General features: G+C 47.7%; 16 non-coding genes across 16 annotated transcripts; all 16 read right to left on the bottom strand.

Annotated features, from left to right (window-relative positions):
• Positions 1 to 1,100: 1,100 nt before the first annotated feature.
• On the bottom strand, positions 1,101 to 1,291 carry LOC142728399 (U2 spliceosomal RNA). The gene has a single exon (XR_012877549.1). It is a non-coding gene; the product is annotated as a U2 spliceosomal RNA (small nuclear RNA).
• Positions 1,292 to 2,591: 1,300 nt separating this feature from the next.
• Positions 2,592 to 2,782, bottom strand: LOC142728398 (U2 spliceosomal RNA). The gene has a single exon (XR_012877548.1). It is a non-coding gene; the product is annotated as a U2 spliceosomal RNA (small nuclear RNA).
• Positions 2,783 to 4,082: 1,300 nt separating this feature from the next.
• On the bottom strand, positions 4,083 to 4,273 carry LOC142728396 (U2 spliceosomal RNA). The gene has a single exon (XR_012877546.1). It is a non-coding gene; the product is annotated as a U2 spliceosomal RNA (small nuclear RNA).
• Positions 4,274 to 5,556: 1,283 nt separating this feature from the next.
• On the bottom strand, positions 5,557 to 5,747 carry LOC142728395 (U2 spliceosomal RNA). Its single transcript, XR_012877545.1, has one exon. It is a non-coding gene; the product is annotated as a U2 spliceosomal RNA (small nuclear RNA).
• A 1,296-nt stretch (positions 5,748 to 7,043) lies between these two features.
• LOC142728393 (U2 spliceosomal RNA) lies at positions 7,044 to 7,234 on the bottom strand. The gene has a single exon (XR_012877543.1). It is a non-coding gene; the product is annotated as a U2 spliceosomal RNA (small nuclear RNA).
• Positions 7,235 to 8,522: 1,288 nt separating this feature from the next.
• LOC142728300 (U2 spliceosomal RNA) lies at positions 8,523 to 8,713 on the bottom strand. Its single transcript, XR_012877460.1, has one exon. It is a non-coding gene; the product is annotated as a U2 spliceosomal RNA (small nuclear RNA).
• A 1,315-nt stretch (positions 8,714 to 10,028) lies between these two features.
• Positions 10,029 to 10,219, bottom strand: LOC142728381 (U2 spliceosomal RNA). The gene has a single exon (XR_012877532.1). It is a non-coding gene; the product is annotated as a U2 spliceosomal RNA (small nuclear RNA).
• Positions 10,220 to 11,508: 1,289 nt separating this feature from the next.
• LOC142728367 (U2 spliceosomal RNA) lies at positions 11,509 to 11,699 on the bottom strand. The gene has a single exon (XR_012877521.1). It is a non-coding gene; the product is annotated as a U2 spliceosomal RNA (small nuclear RNA).
• A 1,288-nt stretch (positions 11,700 to 12,987) lies between these two features.
• Positions 12,988 to 13,178, bottom strand: LOC142728355 (U2 spliceosomal RNA). Its single transcript, XR_012877510.1, has one exon. It is a non-coding gene; the product is annotated as a U2 spliceosomal RNA (small nuclear RNA).
• Positions 13,179 to 14,470: 1,292 nt separating this feature from the next.
• On the bottom strand, positions 14,471 to 14,661 carry LOC142728343 (U2 spliceosomal RNA). Its single transcript, XR_012877499.1, has one exon. It is a non-coding gene; the product is annotated as a U2 spliceosomal RNA (small nuclear RNA).
• A 1,292-nt stretch (positions 14,662 to 15,953) lies between these two features.
• Positions 15,954 to 16,144, bottom strand: LOC142728331 (U2 spliceosomal RNA). Its single transcript, XR_012877488.1, has one exon. It is a non-coding gene; the product is annotated as a U2 spliceosomal RNA (small nuclear RNA).
• A 1,280-nt stretch (positions 16,145 to 17,424) lies between these two features.
• Positions 17,425 to 17,615, bottom strand: LOC142728319 (U2 spliceosomal RNA). Its single transcript, XR_012877477.1, has one exon. It is a non-coding gene; the product is annotated as a U2 spliceosomal RNA (small nuclear RNA).
• Positions 17,616 to 18,898: 1,283 nt separating this feature from the next.
• Positions 18,899 to 19,089, bottom strand: LOC142728307 (U2 spliceosomal RNA). The gene has a single exon (XR_012877466.1). It is a non-coding gene; the product is annotated as a U2 spliceosomal RNA (small nuclear RNA).
• A 1,300-nt stretch (positions 19,090 to 20,389) lies between these two features.
• LOC142728433 (U2 spliceosomal RNA) lies at positions 20,390 to 20,580 on the bottom strand. The gene has a single exon (XR_012877580.1). It is a non-coding gene; the product is annotated as a U2 spliceosomal RNA (small nuclear RNA).
• A 1,284-nt stretch (positions 20,581 to 21,864) lies between these two features.
• Positions 21,865 to 22,055, bottom strand: LOC142728421 (U2 spliceosomal RNA). The gene has a single exon (XR_012877569.1). It is a non-coding gene; the product is annotated as a U2 spliceosomal RNA (small nuclear RNA).
• A 1,296-nt stretch (positions 22,056 to 23,351) lies between these two features.
• Positions 23,352 to 23,542, bottom strand: LOC142728409 (U2 spliceosomal RNA). The gene has a single exon (XR_012877558.1). It is a non-coding gene; the product is annotated as a U2 spliceosomal RNA (small nuclear RNA).
• Positions 23,543 to 24,838: the final 1,296 nt, after the last annotated feature.

The raw sequence follows: 24,838 nt of genomic DNA, 5'->3' as shown, positions 1-24,838 counted from the left end.
CACAATGCAGTGCTGAAAGAGGAGGAATCTACATAAAAACGCCTTCCTGGCAACGCCCAAATGCCCTGCTGCCATGCAGATAAACACTGGCAGCGGCAGCAAGTGCATGCCCACAGCCACCCCTTGTTCCTTCACACCTTGTATCAGCTGTAATCCAGTCCAGTCCAGTGCTGCCTGCTGAGCAGCACTGACCAACACTGCCTGGGCCCAGGCTTTTATCTCTGAGGCCCCATTATGATGTCAGAAAGCTGGCTCTGGAATCCTGAGGGCTCCACTATGACACGTGCAAAGTTCCGTCTGAACTTTATATAAGACGGTGAGGCTCAGTCAGTCACTCAGTGTTGCCTGAGAGGGCAACACTGCAACAGCCGGCCGCCAGGCTGTCTTTTTTTTGCACAGCTAGTTGCCTCCAGGAGGCCACAAGAGGGAGACAAGGGACTGCAAAATGGAAAATAGGCATCCACCAACTTTACAGACAACTTCTCCTTGCTCCTACAACCTCCATCCTTGCACAGTTTGTTATTCTTCTAGGTAACATAGTAACAAATCCAAATTGCTGCTCTCTTTGTAGGCAAGCAAGGCTTTGTTGCAACTGCAATTCTTACTTCTTCTTGAAATGTAGGGACGACAGTACATTCCATCACATCCATCTAGTGTACACAGGTAGGTCCATTGTGGCGGGCAGGCGAGCGGGCGGGCTGCTTTATTGGCTGTTTGCTGTTCCCCTACTCCACTCCACTATTTGACTGTTGTGCTGCATCAATCAATCAATCAATCAATCAATCAATCAATCAATCAATCAGTGGCTGGCTCAGGTGCAGCTCTTTAACTTACCTAAAAGGGAGGGCGGAGAGAAGATAAGGAAGGTGAATGAGGTGTTCCAATGTGAAATGCCGGAAACACAGAAACACAGACGACACACAACAAGAGGTGGCAATCTATTCATTAATTGCATTTAATCAATGAGCTCATTATCACTCATGCATTGTCCAACAGGTGTTGAAATAATGGGATTAAAAGGGGAGATCCCTTCAGAAAGACAGAAACAATAGCAAATACAAAAAACACTTTTGGAATCTGCTTTTAGTCAACACATAAGGAAAGGGTGCACCGGTCCTGGAAATACTGCAATACCAGGTCAATGCGTGGAGTGGACAGAGCAAGCTCTATTTCCATCTCCCTGTTCTAAAAATCCATTTAATATATGGTCCCCAGATAGGGGACGTATCAGATATTAAACTGATAAGAACAGATACTACACTTGATCTTAGCCAAAAGGCCGAGAAGCGATAACCCGAACGGGCCGCGCGTTGCCCGAGCCTGCCCGATACTGCTGTTCAGCCCTTGCAGCGATTCAGCCTACTTCTAGGCAATTCCATGGGGCCCTGCAGGCTCACACACTCACAGCTACACGGGAGGTGAATAAAGGCCGGAGAGGAAGCCAGACAGGATTTGCTTCTTTTGCTTGCACCACAATGCAGTGCTGAAAGAGGAGGAATCTACATAAAAACGCCTTCCTGGCAACGCCCAAATGCCCTGCTGCCATGCAGATAAACACTGGCAGCGGCAGCAAGTGCATGCCCACAGCCACCCCTTGTTCCTTCACACCTTGTATCAGCTGTAATCCAGTCCAGTCCAGTGCTGCCTGCTGAGCAGCACTGACCAACACTGCCTGGGCCCAGGCTTTTATCTCTGAGGCCCCATTATGATGTCAGAAAGCTGGCTCTGGAATCCTGAGGGCTCCACTATGACACGTGCAAAGTTCTGTCTGAACTTTATATAAGACGGTGAGGCTCAGTCAGTCACTCAGTGTTGCCTGAGAGGGCAACACTGCAACAGCCGGCCGCCAGGCTGTCTTTTTTTTGCACAGCTAGTTGCCTCCAGGAGGCCACAAGAGGGAGACAAGGGACTGCAAAATGGAAAATAGGCATCCACCAACTTTACAGACAACTTCTCCTTGCTCCTACAACCTCCATCCTTGCACAGTTTGTTATTCTTCTAGGTAACATAGTAACAAATCCAAATTGCTGCTCTCTTTGTAGGCAAGCAAGGCTTTGTTGCAACTGCAATTCTTACTTCTTCTTGAAATGTAGGGACGACAGTACATTCCATCACATCCATCTAGTGTACACAGGTAGGTCCATTGTGGCGGGCAGGCGAGCGGGCGGGCTGCTTTATTGGCTGTTTGCTGTTCCCCTACTCCACTCCACTATTTGACTGTTGTGCTGCATCAATCAATCAATCAATCAATCAATCAATCAATCAATCAATCAATCAATCAATCAATCAATCAGTGGCTGGCTCAGGTGCAGCTCTTTAACTTACCTAAAAGGGAGGGCGGAGAGAAGACAAGGAAGGTGAATGAGGTGTTCCAATGTGAAATGCCGGAAACACAGAAACACAGACGACACACAACAAGAGGTGGCAATCTATTCATTAATTGCATTTAATCAATGAGCTCATTATCACTCATGCATTGTCCAACAGGTGTTGAAATAATGGGATTAAAAGGGGAGATCCCTTCAGAAAGACAGAAACAATAGCAAAGACAAAAAACACTTTTGGAATCTGCTTTTAGTCAACACATAAGGAAAGGGTGCACCGGTCCTGGAAATACTGCAATACCAGGTCAATGCGTGGAGTGGACAGAGCAAGCTCTATTTCCATCTCCCTGTTCTAAAAATCCATTTAATATATGGTCCCCAGATAGGGGACGTATCAGATATTAAACTGATAAGAACAGATACTACACTTGATCTTAGCCAAAAGGCCGAGAAGCGATAACCCGAACGGGCCGCGCGTTGCCCGAGCCTGCCCGATACTGCTGTTCAGCCCTTGCAGCGATTCAGCCTACTTCTAGGCAATTCCATGGGGCCCTGCAGGCTCACACACTCACAGCTACACGGGAGGTGAATAAAGGCCGGAGAGGAAGCCAGACAGGATTTGCTTCTTTTGCTTGCACCACAATGCAGTGCTGAAAGAGGAGGAATCTACATAAAAACGCCTTCCTGGCAACGCCCAAATGCCCTGCTGCCATGCAGATAAACACTGGCAGCGGCAGCAAGTGCATGCCCACAGCCACCCCTTGTTCCTTCACACCTTGTATCAGCTGTAATCCAGTCCAGTCCAGTGCTGCCTGCTGAGCAGCACTGACCAACACTGCCTGGGCCCAGGCTTTTATCTCTGAGGCCCCATTATGATGTCAGAAAGCTGGCTCTGGAATCCTGAGGGCTCCACTATGACACGTGCAAAGTTCCGTCTGAACTTTATATAAGACGGTGAGGCTCAGTCAGTCACTCAGTGTTGCCTGAGAGGGCAACACTGCAACAGCCGGCCGCCAGGCTGTCTTTTTTTTGCACAGCTAGTTGCCTCCAGGAGGCCACAAGAGGGAGACAAGGGACTGCAAAATGGAAAATAGGCATCCACCAACTTTACAGACAACTTCTCCTTGCTCCTACAACCTCCATCCTTGCACAGTTTGTTATTCTTCTAGGTAACATAGTAACAAATCCAAATTGCTGCTCTCTTTGTAGGCAAGCAAGGCTTTGTTGCAACTGCAATTCTTACTTCTTCTTGAAATGTAGGGACGACAGTACATTCCATCACATCCATCTAGTGTACACAGGTAGGTCCATTGTGGCGGGCAGGCGAGCGGGCGGGCTGCTTTATTGGCTGTTTGCTGTTCCCCTACTCCACTCCACTATTTGACTGTTGTGCTGCATCAATCAATCAATCAATCAATCAATCAATCAATCAATCAATCAATCAATCAATCAATCAATCAGTGGCTGGCTCAGGTGCAGCTCTTTAACTTACCTAAAAGGGAGGGCGGAGAGAAGACAAGGAAGGTGAATGAGGTGTTCCAATGTGAAATGCCGGAAACACAGAAACACAGACGACACACAACAAGAGGTGGCAATCTATTCATTAATTGCATTTAATCAATGAGCTCATTATCACTCATGCATTGTCCAACAGGTGTTGAAATAATGGGATTAAAAGGGGAGATCCCTTCAGAAAGACAGAAACAATAGCAAAGACAAAAAACACTTTTGGAATCTGCTTTTAGTCAACACATAAGGAAAGGGTGCACCGGTCCTGGAAATACTGCAATACCAGGTCAATGCGTGGAGTGGACAGAGCAAGCTCTATTTCCATCTCCCTGTTCTAAAAATCCATTTAATATATGGTCCCCAGATAGGGGACGTATCAGATATTAAACTGATAAGAACAGATACTACACTTGATCTTAGCCAAAAGGCCGAGAAGCGATAACCCGAACGGGCCGCGCGTTGCCCGAGCCTGCCCGATACTGCTGTTCAGCCCTTGCAGCGATTCAGCCTACTTCTAGGCAATTCCATGGGGCCCTGCAGGCTCACACACTCACAGCTACACGGGAGGTGAATAAAGGCCGGAGAGGAAGCCAGACAGGATTTGCTTCTTTTGCTTGCACCACAATGCAGTGCTGAAAGAGGAGGAATCTACATAAAAACGCCTTCCTGGCAACGCCCAAATGCCCTGCTGCCATGCAGATAAACACTGGCAGCGGCAGCAAGTGCATGCCCACAGCCACCCCTTGTTCCTTCACACCTTGTATCAGCTGTAATCCAGTCCAGTCCAGTGCTGCCTGCTGAGCAGCACTGACCAACACTGCCTGGGCCCAGGCTTTTATCTCTGAGGCCCCATTATGATGTCAGAAAGCTGGCTCTGGAATCCTGAGGGCTCCACTATGACACGTGCAAAGTTCCGTCTGAACTTTATATAAGACGGTGAGGCTCAGTCAGTCACTCAGTGTTGCCTGAGAGGGCAACACTGCAACAGCCGCCGCCAGGCTGTCTTTTTTTTGCACAGCTAGTTGCCTCCAGGAGGCCACAAGAGGGAGACAAGGGACTGCAAAATGGAAAATAGGCATCCACCAACTTTACAGACAACTTCTCCTTGCTCCTACAACCTCCATCCTTGCACAGTTTGTTATTCTTCTAGGTAACATAGTAACAAATCCAAATTGCTGCTCTCTTTGTAGGCAAGCAAGGCTTTGTTGCAACTGCAATTCTTACTTCTTCTTGAAATGTAGGGACGACAGTACATTCCATCACATCCATCTAGTGTACACAGGTAGGTCCATTGTGGCGGGCAGGCGAGCGGGCGGGCTGCTTTATTGGCTGTTTGCTGTTCCCCTACTCCACTCCACTATTTGACTGTTGTGCTGCATCAATCAATCAATCAATCAATCAATCAATCAATCAATCAATCAATCAGTGGCTGGCTCAGGTGCAGCTCTTTAACTTACCTAAAAGGGAGGGCGGAGAGAAGACAAGGAAGGTGAATGAGGTGTTCCAATGTGAAATGCCGGAAACACAGAAACACAGACGACACACAACAAGAGGTGGCAATCTATTCATTAATTGCATTTAATCAATGAGCTCATTATCACTCATGCATTGTCCAACAGGTGTTGAAATAATGGGATTAAAAGGGGAGATCCCTTCAGAAAGACAGAAACAATAGCAAAGACAAAAAACACTTTTGGAATCTGCTTTTAGTCAACACATAAGGAAAGGGTGCACCGGTCCTGGAAATACTGCAATACCAGGTCAATGCGTGGAGTGGACAGAGCAAGCTCTATTTCCATCTCCCTGTTCTAAAAATCCATTTAATATATGGTCCCCAGATAGGGGACGTATCAGATATTAAACTGATAAGAACAGATACTACACTTGATCTTAGCCAAAAGGCCGAGAAGCGATAACCCGAACGGGCCGCGCGTTGCCCGAGCCTGCCCGATACTGCTGTTCAGCCCTTGCAGCGATTCAGCCTACTTCTAGGCAATTCCATGGGGCCCTGCAGGCTCACACACTCACAGCTACACGGGAGGTGAATAAAGGCCGGAGAGGAAGCCAGACAGGATTTGCTTCTTTTGCTTGCACCACAATGCAGTGCTGAAAGAGGAGGAATCTACATAAAAACGCCTTCCTGGCAACGCCCAAATGCCCTGCTGCCATGCAGATAAACACTGGCAGCGGCAGCAAGTGCATGCCCACAGCCACCCCTTGTTCCTTCACACCTTGTATCAGCTGTAATCCAGTCCAGTCCAGTGCTGCCTGCTGAGCAGCACTGACCAACACTGCCTGGGCCCAGGCTTTTATCTCTGAGGCCCCATTATGATGTCAGAAAGCTGGCTCTGGAATCCTGAGGGCTCCACTATGACACGTGCAAAGTTCCGTCTGAACTTTATATAAGACGGTGAGGCTCAGTCAGTCACTCAGTGTTGCCTGAGAGGGCAACACTGCAACAGCCGGCCGCCAGGCTGTCTTTTTTTTGCACAGCTAGTTGCCTCCAGGAGGCCACAAGAGGGAGACAAGGGACTGCAAAATGGAAAATAGGCATCCACCAACTTTACAGACAACTTCTCCTTGCTCCTACAACCTCCATCCTTGCACAGTTTGTTATTCTTCTAGGTAACATAGTAACAAATCCAAATTGCTGCTCTCTTTGTAGGCAAGCAAGGCTTTGTTGCAACTGCAATTCTTACTTCTTCTTGAAATGTAGGGACGACAGTACATTCCATCACATCCATCTAGTGTACACAGGTAGGTCCATTGTGGCGGGCAGGCGAGCGGGCGGGCTGCTTTATTGGCTGTTTGCTGTTCCCCTACTCCACTCCACTATTTGACTGTTGTGCTGCATCAATCAATCAATCAATCAATCAATCAATCAATCAATCAATCAATCAATCAATCAATCAGTGGCTGGCTCAGGTGCAGCTCTTTAACTTACCTAAAAGGGAGGGCGGAGAGAAGACAAGGAAGGTGAATGAGGTGTTCCAATGTGAAATGCCGGAAACACAGAAACACAGACGACACACAACAAGAGGTGGCAATCTATTCATTAATTGCATTTAATCAATGAGCTCATTATCACTCATGCATTGTCCAACAGGTGTTGAAATAATGGGATTAAAAGGGGAGATCCCTTCAGAAAGACAGAAACAATAGCAAAGACAAAAAACACTTTTGGAATCTGCTTTTAGTCAACACATAAGGAAAGGGTGCACCGGTCCTGGAAATACTGCAATACCAGGTCAATGCGTGGAGTGGACAGAGCAAGCTCTATTTCCATCTCCCTGTTCTAAAAATCCATTTAATATATGGTCCCCAGATAGGGGACGTATCAGATATTAAACTGATAAGAACAGATACTACACTTGATCTTAGCCAAAAGGCCGAGAAGCGATAACCCGAACGGGCCGCGCGTTGCCCGAGCCTGCCCGATACTGCTGTTCAGCCCTTGCAGCGATTCAGCCTACTTCTAGGCAATTCCATGGGGCCCTGCAGGCTCACACACTCACAGCTACACGGGAGGTGAATAAAGGCCGGAGAGGAAGCCAGACAGGATTTGCTTCTTTTGCTTGCACCACAATGCAGTGCTGAAAGAGGAGGAATCTACATAAAAACGCCTTCCTGGCAACGCCCAAATGCCCTGCTGCCATGCAGATAAACACTGGCAGCGGCAGCAAGTGCATGCCCACAGCCACCCCTTGTTCCTTCACACCTTGTATCAGCTGTAATCCAGTCCAGTCCAGTGCTGCCTGCTGAGCAGCACTGACCAACACTGCCTGGGCCCAGGCTTAAATCTCTGAGGCCCCATTATGATGTCAGAAAGCTGGCTCTGGAATCCTGAGGGCTCCACTATGACACGTGCAAAGTTCCGTCTGAACTTTATATAAGACGGTGAGGCTCAGTCAGTCACTCAGTGTTGCCTGAGAGGGCAACACTGCAACAGCCGGCCGCCAGGCTGTCTTTTTTTTGCACAGCTAGTTGCCTCCAGGAGGCCACAAGAGGGAGACAAGGGACTGCAAAATGGAAAATAGGCATCCACCAACTTTACAGACAACTTCTCCTTGCTCCTACAACCTCCATCCTTGCACAGTTTGTTATTCTTCTAGGTAACATAGTAACAAATCCAAATTGCTGCTCTCTTTGTAGGCAAGCAAGGCTTTGTTGCAACTGCAATTCTTACTTCTTCTTGAAATGTAGGGACGACAGTACATTCCATCACATCCATCTAGTGTACACAGGTAGGTCCATTGTGGCGGGCAGGCGAGCGGGCGGGCTGCTTTATTGGCTGTTTGCTGTTCCCCTACTCCACTCCACTATTTGACTGTTGTGCTGCATCAATCAATCAATCAATCAATCAATCAATCAATCAATCAATCAATCAATCAGTGGCTGGCTCAGGTGCAGCTCTTTAACTTACCTAAAAGGGAGGGCGGAGAGAAGACAAGGAAGGTGAATGAGGTGTTCCAATGTGAAATGCCGGAAACACAGAAACACAGACGACACACAACAAGAGGTGGCAATCTATTCATTAATTGCATTTAATCAATGAGCTCATTATCACTCATGCATTGTCCAACAGGTGTTGAAATAATGGGATTAAAAGGGGAGATCCCTTCAGAAAGACAGAAACAATAGCAAAGACAAAAAACACTTTTGGAATCTGCTTTTAGTCAACACATAAGGAAAGGGTGCACCGGTCCTGGAAATACTGCAATACCAGGTCAATGCGTGGAGTGGACAGAGCAAGCTCTATTTCCATCTCCCTGTTCTAAAAATCCATTTAATATATGGTCCCCAGATAGGGGACATATCAGATATTAAACTGATAAGAACAGATACTACACTTGATCTTAGCCAAAAGGCCGAGAAGCGATAACCCGAACGGGCCGCGCGTTGCCCGAGCCTGCCCGATACTGCTGTTCAGCCCTTGCAGCGATTCAGCCTACTTCTAGGCAATTCCATGGGGCCCTGCAGGCTCACACACTCACAGCTACACGGGAGGTGAATAAAGGCCGGAGAGGAAGCCAGACAGGATTTGCTTCTTTTGCTTGCACCACAATGCAGTGCTGAAAGAGGAGGAATCTACATAAAAACGCCTTCCTGGCAACGCCCAAAAGCCCTGCTGCCGTGCAGATAAACACTGGCAGCGGCAGCAAGTGCATGCCCACAGCCACCCCTTGTTCCTTCACACCTTGTATCAGCTGTAATCCAGTCCAGTCCAGTGCTGCCTGCTGAGCAGCACTGACCAACACTGCCTGGGCCCAGGCTTTTATCTCTGAGGCCCCATTATGATGTCAGAAAGCTGGCTCTGGAATCCTGAGGGCTCCACTATGACACGTGCAAAGTTCCGTCTGAACTTTATATAAGACGGTGAGGCTCAGTCAGTCACTCAGTGTTGCCTGAGAGGGCAACACTGCAACAGCCGGCCGCCAGGCTGTCTTTTTTTTGCACAGCTAGTTGCCTCCAGGAGGCCACAAGAGGGAGACAAGGGACTGCAAAATGGAAAATAGGCATCCACCAACTTTACAGACAACTTCTCCTTGCTCCTACAACCTCCATCCTTGCACAGTTTGTTATTCTTCTAGGTAACATAGTAACAAATCCAAATTGCGGTAACATAGTAACAAATCCAAATTGCTGCTCTCTTTGTAGGCAAGCAAGGCTTTGTTGCAACTGCAATTCTTACTTCTTCTTGAAATGTAGGGACGACAGTACATTCCATCACATCCATCTAGTGTACACAGGTAGGTCCATTGTGGCGGGCAGGCGAGCGGGCGGGCTGCTTTATTGGCTGTTTGCTGTTCCCCTACTCCACTCCACTATTTGACTGTTGTGCTGCATCAATCAATCAATCAATCAATCAATCAATCAATCAATCAATCAATCAATCAGTGGCTGGCTCAGGTGCAGCTCTTTAACTTACCTAAAAGGGAGGGCGGAGAGAAGACAAGGAAGGTGAATGAGGTGTTCCAATGTGAAATGCCGGAAACACAGAAACACAGACGACACACAACAAGAGGTGGCAATCTATTCATTAATTGCATTTAATCAATGAGCTCATTATCACTCATGCATTGTCCAACAGGTGTTGAAATAATGGGATTAAAAGGGGAGATCCCTTCAGAAAGACAGAAACAATAGCAAAGACAAAAAACACTTTTGGAATCTGCTTTTAGTCAACACATAAGGAAAGGGTGCACCGGTCCTGGAAATACTGCAATACCAGGTCAATGCGTGGAGTGGACAGAGCAAGCTCTATTTCCATCTCCCTGTTCTAAAAATCCATTTAATATATGGTCCCCAGATAGGGGACGTATCAGATATTAAACTGATAAGAACAGATACTACACTTGATCTTAGCCAAAAGGCCGAGAAGCGATAACCCGAACGGGCCGCGCGTTGCCCGAGCCTGCCCGATACTGCTGTTCAGCCCTTGCAGCGATTCAGCCTACTTCTAGGCAATTCCATGGGGCCCTGCAGGCTCACACACTCACAGCTACACGGGAGGTGAATAAAGGCCGGAGAGGAAGCCAGACAGGATTTGCTTCTTTTGCTTGCACCACAATGCAGTGCTGAAAGAGGAGGAATCTACATAAAAACGCCTTCCTGGCAACGCCCAAATGCCCTGCTGCCATGCAGATAAACACTGGCAGCGGCAGCAAGTGCATGCCCACAGCCACCCCTTGTTCCTTCACACCTTGTATCAGCTGTAATCCAGTCCAGTCCAGTGCTGCCTGCTGAGCAGCACTGACCAACACTGCCTGGGCCCAGGCTTTTATCTCTGAGGCCCCATTATGATGTCAGAAAGCTGGCTCTGGAATCCTGAGGGCTCCACTATGACACGTGCAAAGTTCCGTCTGAACTTTATATAAGACGGTGAGGCTCAGTCAGTCACTCAGTGTTGCCTGAGAGGGCAACACTGCAACAGCCGGCCGCCAGGCTGTCTTTTTTTTGCACAGCTAGTTGCCTCCAGGAGGCCACAAGAGGGAGACAAGGGACTGCAAAATGGAAAATAGGCATCCACCAACTTTACAGACAACTTCTCCTTGCTCCTACAACCTCCATCCTTGCACAGTTTGTTATTCTTCTAGGTAACATAGTAACAAATCCAAATTGCTGCTCTCTTTGTAGGCAAGCAAGGCTTTGTTGCAACTGCAATTCTTACTTCTTCTTGAAATGTAGGGACGACAGTACATTCCATCACATCCATCTAGTGTACACAGGTAGGTCCATTGTGGCGGGCAGGCGAGCGGGCGGGCTGCTTTATTGGCTGTTTGCTGTTCCCCTACTCCACTCCACTATTTGACTGTTGTGCTGCAATCAATCAATCAATCAATCAATCAATCAATCAATCAATCAATCAATCAATCAGTGGCTGGCTCAGGTGCAGCTCTTTAACTTACCTAAAAGGGAGGGCGGAGAGAAGACAAGGAAGGTGAATGAGGTGTTCCAATGTGAAATGCCGGAAACACAGAAACACAGACGACACACAACAAGAGGTGGCAATCTATTCATTAATTGCATTTAATCAATGAGCTCATTATCACTCATGCATTGTCCAACAGGTGTTGAAATAATGGGATTAAAAGGGGAGATCCCTTCAGAAAGACAGAAACAATAGCAAAGACAAAAAACACTTTTGGAATCTGCTTTTAGTCAACACATAAGGAAAGGGTGCACCGGTCCTGGAAATACTGCAATACCAGGTCAATGCGTGGAGTGGACAGAGCAAGCTCTATTTCCATCTCCCTGTTCTAAAAATCCATTTAATATATGGTCCCCAGATAGGGGACGTATCAGATATTAAACTGATAAGAACAGATACTACACTTGATCTTAGCCAAAAGGCCGAGAAGCGATAACCCGAACGGGCCGCGCGTTGCCCGAGCCTGCCCGATACTGCTGTTCAGCCCTTGCAGCGATTCAGCCTACTTCTAGGCAATTCCATGGGGCCCTGCAGGCTCACACACTCACAGCTACACGGGAGGTGAATAAAGGCCGGAGAGGAAGCCAGACAGGATTTGCTTCTTTTGCTTGCACCACAATGCAGTGCTGAAAGAGGAGGAATCTACATAAAAACGCCTTCCTGGCAACGCCCAAATGCCCTGCTGCCATGCAGATAAACACTGGCAGCGGCAGCAAGTGCATGCCCACAGCCACCCCTTGTTCCTTCACACCTTGTATCAGCTGTAATCCAGTCCAGTCCAGTGCTGCCTGCTGAGCAGCACTGACCAACACTGCCTGGGCCCAGGCTTTTATCTCTGAGGCCCCATTATGATGTCAGAAAGCTGGCTCTGGAATCCTGAGGGCTCCACTATGACACGTGCAAAGTTCCGTCTGAACTTTATATAAGACGGTGAGGCTCAGTCAGTCACTCAGTGTTGCCTGAGAGGGCAACACTGCAACAGCCGGCCGCCAGGCTGTCTTTTTTTTGCACAGCTAGTTGCCTCCAGGAGGCCACAAGAGGGAGACAAGGGACTGCAAAATGGAAAATAGGCATCCACCAACTTTACAGACAACTTCTCCTTGCTCCTACAACCTCCATCCTTGCACAGTTTGTTATTCTTCTAGGTAACATAGTAACAAATCCAAATTGCTGCTCTCTTTGTAGGCAAGCAAGGCTTTGTTGCAACTGCAATTCTTACTTCTTCTTGAAATGTAGGGACGACAGTACATTCCATCACATCCATCTAGTGTACACAGGTAGGTCCATTGTGGCGGGCAGGCGAGCGGGCGGGCTGCTTTATTGGCTGTTTGCTGTTCCCCTACTCCACTCCACTATTTGACTGTTGTGCTGCATCAATCAATCAATCAATCAATCAATCAATCAATCAATCAATCAATCAATCAGTGGCTGGCTCAGGTGCAGCTCTTTAACTTACCTAAAAGGGAGGGCGGAGAGAAGACAAGGAAGGTGAATGAGGTGTTCCAATGTGAAATGCCGGAAACACAGAAACACAGACGACACACAACAAGAGGTGGCAATCTATTCATTAATTGCATTTAATCAATGAGCTCATTATCACTCATGCATTGTCCAACAGGTGTTGAAATAATGGGATTAAAAGGGGAGATCCCTTCAGAAAGACAGAAACAATAGCAAAGACAAAAAACACTTTTGGAATCTGCTTTTAGTCAACACATAAGGAAAGGGTGCACCGGTCCTGGAAATACTGCAATACCAGGTCAATGCGTGGAGTGGACAGAGCAAGCTCTATTTCCATCTCCCTGTTCTAAAAATCCATTTAATATATGGTCCCCAGATAGGGGACGTATCAGATATTAAACTGATAAGAACAGATACTACACTTGATCTTAGCCAAAAGGCCGAGAAGCGATAACCCGAACGGGCCGCGCGTTGCCCGAGCCTGCCCGATACTGCTGTTCAGCCCTTGCAGCGATTCAGCCTACTTCTAGGCAATTCCATGGGGCCCTGCAGGCTCACACACTCACAGCTACACGGGAGGTGAATAAAGGCCGGAGAGGAAGCCAGACAGGATTTGCTTCTTTTGCTTGCACCACAATGCAGTGCTGAAAGAGGAGGAATCTACATAAAAACGCCTTCCTGGCAACGCCCAAATGCCCTGCTGCCATGCAGATAAACACTGGCAGCGGCAGCAAGTGCATGCCCACAGCCACCCCTTGTTCCTTCACACCTTGTATCAGCTGTAATCCAGTCCAGTCCAGTGCTGCCTGCTGAGCAGCACTGACCAACACTGCCTGGGCCCAGGCTTTTATCTCTGAGGCCCCATTATGATGTCAGAAAGCTGGCTCTGGAATCCTGAGGGCTCCACTATGACACGTGCAAAGTTCCGTCTGAACTTTATATAAGACGGTGAGGCTCAGTCAGTCACTCAGTGTTGCCTGAGAGGGCAACACTGCAACAGCCGGCCGCCAGGCTGTCTTTTTTTTGCACAGCTAGTTGCCTCCAGGAGGCCACAAGAGGGAGACAAGGGACTGCAAAATGGAAAATAGGCATCCACCAACTTTACAGACAACTTCTCCTTGCTCCTACAACCTCCATCCTTGCACAGTTTGTTATTCTTCTAGGTAACATAGTAACAAATCCAAATTGCTGCTCTCTTTGTAGGCAAGCAAGGCTTTGTTGCAACTGCAATTCTTACTTCTTCTTGAAATGTAGGGACGACAGTACATTCCATCACATCCATCTAGTGTACACAGGTAGGTCCATTGTGGCGGGCAGGCGAGCGGGCGGGCTGCTTTATTGGCTGTTTGCTGTTCCCCTACTCCACTCCACTATTTGACTGTTGTGCTGCATCAATCAATCAATCAATCAATCAATCAATCAATCAATCAATCAATCAATCAATCAGTGGCTGGCTCAGGTGCAGCTCTTTAACTTACCTAAAAGGGAGGGCGGAGAGAAGACAAGGAAGGTGAATGAGGTGTTCCAATGTGAAATGCCGGAAACACAGAAACACAGACGACACACAACAAGAGGTGGCAATCTATTCATTAATTGCATTTAATCAATGAGCTCATTATCACTCATGCATTGTCCAACAGGTGTTGAAATAATGGGATTAAAAGAAGAGATCCCTTCAGAAAGACAGAAACAATAGCAAAGACAAAAAACACTTTTGGAATCTGCTTTTAGTCAACACATAAGGAAAGGGTGCACCGGTCCTGGAAATACTGCAATACCAGGTCAATGCGTGGAGTGGACAGAGCAAGCTCTATTTCCATCTCCCTGTTCTAAAAATCCATTTAATATATGGTCCCCAGATAGGGGACGTATCAGATATTAAACTGATAAGAACAGATACTACACTTGATCTTAGCCAAAAGGCCGAGAAGCGATAACCCGAACGGGCCGCGCGTTGCCCGAGCCTGCCCGATACTGCTGTTCAGCCCTTGCAGCGATTCAGCCTACTTCTAGGCAATTCCATGGGGCCCTGCAGGCTCACACACTCACAGCTACACGGGAGGTGAATAAAGGCCGGAGAGGAAGCCAGACAGGATTTGCTTCTTTTGCTTGCACCACAATGCAGTGCTGAAAGAGGAGGAATCTACATAAAAACGCCTTCCTGGCAACGCCCAAATGCCCTGCTGCCATGCAGATAAACACTGGCAGCGGCAGCAAGTGCATGCCCACAGCCACCCCTTGTTCCTTCACACCTTGTATCAGCTGTAATCCAGTCCAGTCCAGTGCTGCCTGCTGAGCAGCACTGACCAACACTGCCTGGGCCCAGGCTTTTATCTCTGAGGCCCCATTATGATGTCAGAAAGCTGGCTCTGGAATCCTGAGGGCTCCACTATGACACGTGCAAAGTTCCGTCTGAACTTTATATAAGACGGTGAGGCTCAGTCAGTCACTCAGTGTTGCCTGAGAGGGCAACACTGCAACAGCCGGCCGCCAGGCTGTCTTTTTTTTGCACAGCTAGTTGCCTCCAGGAGGCCACAAGAGGGAGACAAGGGACTGCAAAATGGAAAATAGGCATCCACCAACTTTACAGACAACTTCTCCTTGCTCCTACAACCTCCATCCTTGCACAGTTTGTTATTCTTCTAGGTAACATAGTAACAAATCCAAATTGCTGCTCTCTTTGTAGGCAAGCAAGGCTTTGTTGCAACTGCAATTCTTACTTCTTCTTGAAATGTAGGGACGACAGTACATTCCATCACATCCATCTAGTGTACACAGGTAGGTCCATTGTGGCGGGCAGGCGAGCGGGCGGGCTGCTTTATTGGCTGTTTGCTGTTCCCCTACTCCACTCCACTATTTGACTGTTGTGCTGCATCAATCAATCAATCAATCAATCAATCAATCAATCAATCAATCAATCAATCAATCAGTGGCTGGCTCAGGTGCAGCTCTTTAACTTACCTAAAAGGGAGGGCGGAGAGAAGACAAGGAAGGTGAATGAGGTGTTCCAATGTGAAATGCCGGAAACACAGAAACACAGACGACACACAACAAGAGGTGGCAATCTATTCATTAATTGCATTTAATCAATGAGCTCATTATCACTCATGCATTGTCCAACAGGTGTTGAAATAATGGGATTAAAAGGGGAGATCCCTTCAGAAAGACAGAAACAATAGCAAAGACAAAAAACACTTTTGGAATCTGCTTTTAGTCAACACATAAGGAAAGGGTGCACCGGTCCTGGAAATACTGCAATACCAGGTCAATGCGTGGAGTGGACAGAGCAAGCTCTATTTCCATCTCCCTGTTCTAAAAATCCATTTAATATATGGTCCCCAGATAGGGGACGTATCAGATATTAAACTGATAAGAACAGATACTACACTTGATCTTAGCCAAAAGGCCGAGAAGCGATAACCCGAACGGGCCGCGCGTTGCCCGAGCCTGCCCGATACTGCTGTTCAGCCCTTGCAGCGATTCAGCCTACTTCTAGGCAATTCCATGGGGCCCTGCAGGCTCACACACTCACAGCTACACGGGAGGTGAATAAAGGCCGGAGAGGAAGCCAGACAGGATTTGCTTCTTTTGCTTGCACCACAATGCAGTGCTGAAAGAGGAGGAATCTACATAAAAACGCCTTCCTGGCAACGCCCAAATGCCCTGCTGCCATGCAGATAAACACTGGCAGCGGCAGCAAGTGCATGCCCACAGCCACCCCTTGTTCCTTCACACCTTGTATCAGCTGTAATCCAGTCCAGTCCAGTGCTGCCTGCTGAGCAGCACTGACCAACACTGCCTGGGCCCAGGCTTTTATCTCTGAGGCCCCATTATGATGTCAGAAAGCTGGCTCTGGAATCCTGAGGGCTCCACTATGACACGTGCAAAGTTCCGTCTGAACTTTATATAAGACGGTGAGGCTCAGTCAGTCACTCAGTGTTGCCTGAGAGGGCAACACTGCAACAGCCGGCCGCCAGGCTGTCTTTTTTTTGCACAGCTAGTTGCCTCCAGGAGGCCACAAGAGGGAGACAAGGGACTGCAAAATGGAAAATAGGCATCCACCAACTTTACAGACAACTTCTCCTTGCTCCTACAACCTCCATCCTTGCACAGTTTGTTATTCTTCTAGGTAACATAGTAACAAATCCAAATTGCTGCTCTCTTTGTAGGCAAGCAAGGCTTTGTTGCAACTGCAATTCTTACTTCTTCTTGAAATGTAGGGACGACAGTACATTCCATCACATCCATCTAGTGTACACAGGTAGGTCCATTGTGGCGGGCAGGCGAGCGGGCGGGCTGCTTTATTGGCTGTTTGCTGTTCCCCTACTCCACTCCACTATTTGACTGTTGTGCTGCATCAATCAATCAATCAATCAATCAATCAATCAATCAATCAATCAGTGGCTGGCTCAGGTGCAGCTCTTTAACTTACCTAAAAGGGAGGGCGGAGAGAAGACAAGGAAGGTGAATGAGGTGTTCCAATGTGAAATGCCGGAAACACAGAAACACAGACGACACACAACAAGAGGTGGCAATCTATTCATTAATTGCATTTAATCAATGAGCTCATTATCACTCATGCATTGTCCAACAGGTGTTGAAATAATGGGATTAAAAGGGGAGATCCCTTCAGAAAGACAGAAACAATAGCAAAGACAAAAAACACTTTTGGAATCTGCTTTTAGTCAACACATAAGGAAAGGGTGCACCGGTCCTGGAAATACTGCAATACCAGGTCAATGCGTGGAGTGGACAGAGCAAGCTCTATTTCCATCTCCCTGTTCTAAAAATCCATTTAATATATGGTCCCCAGATAGGGGACGTATCAGATATTAAACTGATAAGAACAGATACTACACTTGATCTTAGCCAAAAGGCCGAGAAGCGATAACCCGAACGGGCCGCGCGTTGCCCGAGCCTGCCCGATACTGCTGTTCAGCCCTTGCAGCGATTCAGCCTACTTCTAGGCAATTCCATGGGGCCCTGCAGGCTCACACACTCACAGCTACACGGGAGGTGAATAAAGGCCGGAGAGGAAGCCAGACAGGATTTGCTTCTTTTGCTTGCACCACAATGCAGTGCTGAAAGAGGAGGAATCTACATAAAAACGCCTTCCTGGCAACGCCCAAATGCCCTGCTGCCATGCAGATAAACACTGGCAGCGGCAGCAAGTGCATGCCCACAGCCACCCCTTGTTCCTTCACACCTTGTATCAGCTGTAATCCAGTCCAGTGCTGCCTGCTGAGCAGCACTGACCAACACTGCCTGGGCCCAGGCTTTTATCTCTGAGGCCCCATTATGATGTCAGAAAGCTGGCTCTGGAATCCTGAGGGCTCCACTATGACACGTGCAAAGTTCCGTCTGAACTTTATATAAGACGGTGAGGCTCAGTCAGTCACTCAGTGTTGCCTGAGAGGGCAACACTGCAACAGCCGGCCGCCAGGCTGTCTTTTTTTTGCACAGCTAGTTGCCTCCAGGAGGCCACAAGAGGGAGACAAGGGACTGCAAAATGGAAAATAGGCATCCACCAACTTTACAGACAACTTCTCCTTGCTCCTACAACCTCCATCCTTGCACAGTTTGTTATTCTTCTAGGTAACATAGTAACAAATCCAAATTGCTGCTCTCTTTGTAGGCAAGCAAGGCTTTGTTGCAACTGCAATTCTTACTTCTTCTTGAAATGTAGGGACGACAGTACATTCCATCACATCCATCTAGTGTACACAGGTAGGTCCATTGTGGCGGGCAGGCGAGCGGGCGGGCTGCTTTATTGGCTGTTTGCTGTTCCCCTACTCCACTCCACTATTTGACTGTTGTGCTGCATCAATCAATCAATCAATCAATCAATCAATCAATCAATCAATCAATCAATCAGTGGCTGGCTCAGGTGCAGCTCTTTAACTTACCTAAAAGGGAGGGCGGAGAGAAGACAAGGAAGGTGAATGAGGTGTTCCAATGTGAAATGCCGGAAACACAGAAACACAGACGACACACAACAAGAGGTGGCAATCTATTCATTAATTGCATTTAATCAATGAGCTCATTATCACTCATGCATTGTCCAACAGGTGTTGAAATAATGGGATTAAAAGGGGAGATCCCTTCAGAAAGACAGAAACAATAGCAAAGACAAAAAACACTTTTGGAATCTGCTTTTAGTCAACACATAAGGAAAGGGTGCACCGGTCCTGGAAATACTGCAATACCAGGTCAATGCGTGGAGTGGACAGAGCAAGCTCTATTTCCATCTCCCTGTTCTAAAAATCCATTTAATATATGGTCCCCAGATAGGGGACGTATCAGATATTAAACTGATAAGAACAGATACTACACTTGATCTTAGCCAAAAGGCCGAGAAGCGATAACCCGAACGGGCCGCGCGTTGCCCGAGCCTGCCCGATACTGCTGTTCAGCCCTTGCAGCGATTCAGCCTACTTCTAGGCAATTCCATGGGGCCCTGCAGGCTCACACACTCACAGCTACACGGGAGGTGAATAAAGGCCGGAGAGGAAGCCAGACAGGATTTGCTTCTTTTGCTTGCACCACAATGCAGTGCTGAAAGAGGAGGAATCTACATAAAAACGCCTTCCTGGCAACGCCCAAATGCCCTGCTGCCATGCAGATAAACACTGGCAGCGGCAGCAAGTGCATGCCCACAGCCACCCCTTGTTCCTTCACACCTTGTATCAGCTGTAATCCAGTCCAGTCCAGTGCTGCCTGCTGAGCAGCACTGACCAACACTGCCTGGGCCCAGGCTTTTATCTCTGAGGCCCCATTATGATGTCAGAAAGCTGGCTCTGGAATCCTGAGGGCTCCACTATGACACGTGCAAAGTTCCGTCTGAACTTTATATAAGACGGTGAGGCTCAGTCAGTCACTCAGTGTTGCCTGAGAGGGCAACACTGCAACAGCTGGCCGCCAGGCTGTCTTTTTTTTGCACAGCTAGTTGCCTCCAGGAGGCCACAAGAGGGAGACAAGGGACTGCAAAATGGAAAATAGGCATCCACCAACTTTACAGACAACTTCTCCTTGCTCCTACAACCTCCATCCTTGCACAGTTTGTTATTCTTCTAGGTAACATAGTAACAAATCCAAATTGCTGCTCTCTTTGTAGGCAAGCAAGGCTTTGTTGCAACTGCAATTCTTACTTCTTCTTGAAATGTAGGGACGACAGTACATTCCATCACATCCATCTAGTGTACACAGGTAGGTCCATTGTGGCGTGCAGGCGAGCGGGCGGGCTGCTTTATTGGCTGTTTGCTGTTCCCCTACTCCACTCCACTATTTGACTGTTGTGCTGCATCAATCAATCAATCAATCAATCAATCAATCAATCAATCAATCAATCAATCAATCAATCAATCAGTGGCTGGCTCAGGTGCAGCTCTTTAACTTACCTAAAAGGGAGGGCGGAGAGAAGACAAGGAAGGTGAATGAGGTGTTCCAATGTGAAATGCCGGAAACACAGAAACACAGACGACACACAACAAGAGGTGGCAATCTATTCATTAATTGCATTTAATCAATGAGCTCATTATCACTCATGCATTGTCCAACAGGTGTTGAAATAATGGGATTAAAAGGGGAGATCCCTTCAGAAAGACAGAAACAATAGCAAAGACAAAAAACACTTTTGGAATCTGCTTTTAGTCAACACATAAGGAAAGGGTGCACCGGTCCTGGAAATACTGCAATACCAGGTCAATGCGTGGAGTGGACAGAGCAAGCTCTATTTCCATCTCCCTGTTCTAAAAATCCATTTAATATATGGTCCCCAGATAGGGGACGTATCAGATATTAAACTGATAAGAACAGATACTACACTTGATCTTAGCCAAAAGGCCGAGAAGCGATAACCCGAACAGGCCGCGCGTTGCCCGAGCCTGCCCGATACTGCTGTTCAGCCCTTGCAGCGATTCAGCCTACTTCTAGGCAATTCCATGGGGCCCTGCAGGCTCACACACTCACAGCTACACGGGAGGTGAATAAAGGCCGGAGAGGAAGCCAGACAGGATTTGCTTCTTTTGCTTGCACCACAATGCAGTGCTGAAAGAGGAGGAATCTACATAAAAACGCCTTCCTGGCAACGCCCAAATGCCCTGCTGCCATGCAGATAAACACTGGCAGCGGCAGCAAGTGCATGCCCACAGCCACCCCTTGTTCCTTCACACCTTGTATCAGCTGTAATCCAGTCCAGTCCAGTGCTGCCTGCTGAGCAGCACTGACCAACACTGCCTGGGCCCAGGCTTTTATCTCTGAGGCCCCATTATGATGTCAGAAAGCTGGCTCTGGAATCCTGAGGGCTCCACTATGACACGTGCAAAGTTCCGTCTGAACTTTATATAAGACGGTGAGGCTCAGTCAGTCACTCAGTGTTGCCTGAGAGGGCAACACTGCAACAGCCGGCCGCCAGGCTGTCTTTTTTTTGCACAGCTAGTTGCCTCCAGGAGGCCACAAGAGGGAGACAAGGGACTGCAAAATGGAAAATAGGCATCCACCAACTTTACAGACAACTTCTCCTTGCTCCTACAACCTCCATCCTTGCACAGTTTGTTATTCTTCTAGGTAACATAGTAACAAATCCAAATTGCTGCTCTCTTTGTAGGCAAGCAAGGCTTTGTTGCAACTGCAATTCTTACTTCTTCTTGAAATGTAGGGACGACAGTACATTCCATCACATCCATCTAGTGTACACAGGTAGGTCCATTGTGGCGGGCAGGCGAGCGGGCGGGCTGCTTTATTGGCTGTTTGCTGTTCCCCTACTCCACTCCACTATTTGACTGTTGTGCTGCATCAATCAATCAATCAATCAATCAATCAATCAATCAATCAATCAATCAGTGGCTGGCTCAGGTGCAGCTCTTTAACTTACCTAAAAGGGAGGGCGGAGAGAAGACAAGGAAGGTGAATGAGGTGTTCCAATGTGAAATGCCGGAAACACAGAAACACAGACGACACACAACAAGAGGTGGCAATCTATTCATTAATTGCATTTAATCAATGAGCTCATTATCACTCATGCATTGTCCAACAGGTGTTGAAATAATGGGATTAAAAGGGGAGATCCCTTCAGAAAGACAGAAACAATAGCAAAGACAAAAAACACTTTTGGAATCTGCTTTTAGTCAACACATAAGGAAAGGGTGCACCGGTCCTGGAAATACTGCAATACCAGGTCAATGCGTGGAGTGGACAGAGCAAGCTCTATTTCCATCTCCCTGTTCTAAAAATCCATTTAATATATGGTCCCCAGATAGGGGACGTATCAGATATTAAACTGATAAGAACAGATACTACACTTGATCTTAGCCAAAAGGCCGAGAAGCGATAACCCGAACGGGCCGCGCGTTGCCCGAGCCTGCCCGATACTGCTGTTCAGCCCTTGCAGCGATTCAGCCTACTTCTAGGCAATTCCATGGGGCCCTGCAGGCTCACACACTCACAGCTACACGGGAGGTGAATAAAGGCCGGAGAGGAAGCCAGACAGGATTTGCTTCTTTTGCTTGCACCACAATGCAGTGCTGAAAGAGGAGGAATCTACATAAAAACGCCTTCCTGGCAACGCCCAAATGCCCTGCTGCCATGCAGATAAACACTGGCAGCGGCAGCAAGTGCATGCCCACAGCCACCCCTTGTTCCTTCACACCTTGTATCAGCTGTAATCCAGTCCAGTCCAGTGCTGCCTGCTGAGCAGCACTGACCAACACTGCCTGGGCCCAGGCTTTTATCTCTGAGGCCCCATTATGATGTCAGAAAGCTGGCTCTGGAATCCTGAGGGCTCCACTATGACACGTGCAAAGTTCCGTCTGAACTTTATATAAGACGGTGAGGCTCAGTCAGTCACTCAGTGTTGCCTGAGAGGGCAACACTGCAACAGCCGGCCGCCAGGCTGTCTTTTTTTTGCACAGCTAGTTGCCTCCAGGAGGCCACAAGAGGGAGACAAGGGACTGCAAAATGGAAAATAGGCATCCACCAACTTTACAGACAACTTCTCCTTGCTCCTACAACCTCCATCCTTGCACAGTTTGTTATTCTTCTAGGTAACATAGTAACAAATCCAAATTGCTGCTCTCTTTGTAGGCAAGCAAGGCTTTGTTGCAACTGCAATTCTTACTTCTTCTTGAAATGTAGGGACGACAGTACATTCCATCACATCCATCTAGTGTACACAGGTAGGTCCATTGTGGCGGGCAGGCGAGCGGGCGGGCTGCTTTATTGGCTGTTTGCTGTTCCCCTACTCCACTCCACTATTTGACTGTTGTGCTGCATCAATCAATCAATCAATCAATCAATCAATCAATCAATCAATCAATCAATCAATCAATCAGTGGCTGGCTCAGGTGCAGCTCTTTAACTTACCTAAAAGGGAGGGCGGAGAGAAGACAAGGAAGGTGAATGAGGTGTTCCAATGTGAAATGCCGGAAACACAGAAACACAGACGACACACAACAAGAGGTGGCAATCTATTCATTAATTGCATTTAATCAATGAGCTCATTATCACTCATGCATTGTCCAACAGGTGTTGAAATAATGGGATTAAAAGGGGAGATCCCTTCAGAAAGACAGAAACAATAGCAAAGACAAAAAACACTTTTGGAATCTGCTTTTAGTCAACACATAAGGAAAGGGTGCACCGGTCCTGGAAATACTGCAATACCAGGTCAATGCGTGGAGTGGACAGAGCAAGCTCTATTTCCATCTCCCTGTTCTAAAAATCCATTTAATATATGGTCCCCAGATAGGGGACGTATCAGATATTAAACTGATAAGAACAGATACTACACTTGATCTTAGCCAAAAGGCCGAGAAGCGATAACCCGAACGGGCCGCGCGTTGCCCGAGCCTGCCCGATACTGCTGTTCAGCCCTTGCAGCGATTCAGCCTACTTCTAGGCAATTCCATGGGGCCCTGCAGGCTCACACACTCACAGCTACACGGGAGGTGAATAAAGGCCGGAGAGGAAGCCAGACAGGATTTGCTTCTTTTGCTTGCACCACAATGCAGTGCTGAAAGAGGAGGAATCTACATAAAAACGCCTTCCTGGCAACGCCCAAATGCCCTGCTGCCATGCAGATAAACACTGGCAGCGGCAGCAAGTGCATGCCCACAGCCACCCCTTGTTCCTTCACACCTTGTATCAGCTGTAATCCAGTCCAGTCCAGTGCTGCCTGCTGAGCAGCACTGACCAACACTGCCTGGGCCCAGGCTTTTATCTCTGAGGCCCCATTATGATGTCAGAAAGCTGGCTCTGGAATCCTGAGGGCTCCACTATGACACGTGCAAAGTTCCGTCTGAACTTTATATAAGACGGTGAGGCTCAGTCAGTCACTCAGTGTTGCCTGAGAGGGCAACACTGCAACAGCCGGCCGCCAGGCTGTCTTTTTTTTGCACAGCTAGTTGCCTCCAGGAGGCCACAAGAGGGAGACAAGGGACTGCAAAATGGAAAATAGGCATCCACCAACTTTACAGACAACTTCTCCTTGCTCCTACAACCTCCATCCTTGCACAGTTTGTTATTCTTCTAGGTAACATAGTAACAAATCCAAATTGCTGCTCTCTTTGTAGGCAAGCAAGGCTTTGTTGCAACTGCAATTCTTACTTCTTCTTGAAATGTAGGGACGACAGTACATTCCATCACATCCATCTAGTGTACACAGGTAGGTCCATTGTGGCGGGCAGGCGAGCGGGCGGGCTGCTTTATTGGCTGTTTGCTGTTCCCCTACTCCACTCCACTATTTGACTGTTGTGCTGCATCAATCAATCAATCAATCAATCAATCAATCAATCAATCAATCAGTGGCTGGCTCAGGTGCAGCTCTTTAACTTACCTAAAAGGGAGGGCGGAGAGAAGACAAGGAAGGTGAATGAGGTGTTCCAATGTGAAATGCCGGAAACACAGAAACACAGACGACACACAACAAGAGGTGGCAATCTATTCATTAATTGCATTTAATCAATGAGCTCATTATCACTCATGCATTGTCCAACAGGTGTTGAAATAATGGGATTAAAAGGGGAGATCCCTTCAGAAAGACAGAAACAATAGCAAAGACAAAAAACACTTTTGGAATCTGCTTTTAGTCAACACATAAGGAAAGGGTGCACCGGTC

Source organism: Rhinoderma darwinii, unplaced genomic scaffold, assembly GCF_050947455.1.
Source record: "Rhinoderma darwinii isolate aRhiDar2 unplaced genomic scaffold, aRhiDar2.hap1 Scaffold_675, whole genome shotgun sequence".
NCBI classification, from domain to species: Eukaryota; Metazoa; Chordata; class Amphibia; order Anura; family Rhinodermatidae; genus Rhinoderma; species Rhinoderma darwinii.
The sequence above is the reverse complement of the archived record's forward strand: the minus strand, read 5'-3'. Positions and strand labels throughout refer to the sequence as shown.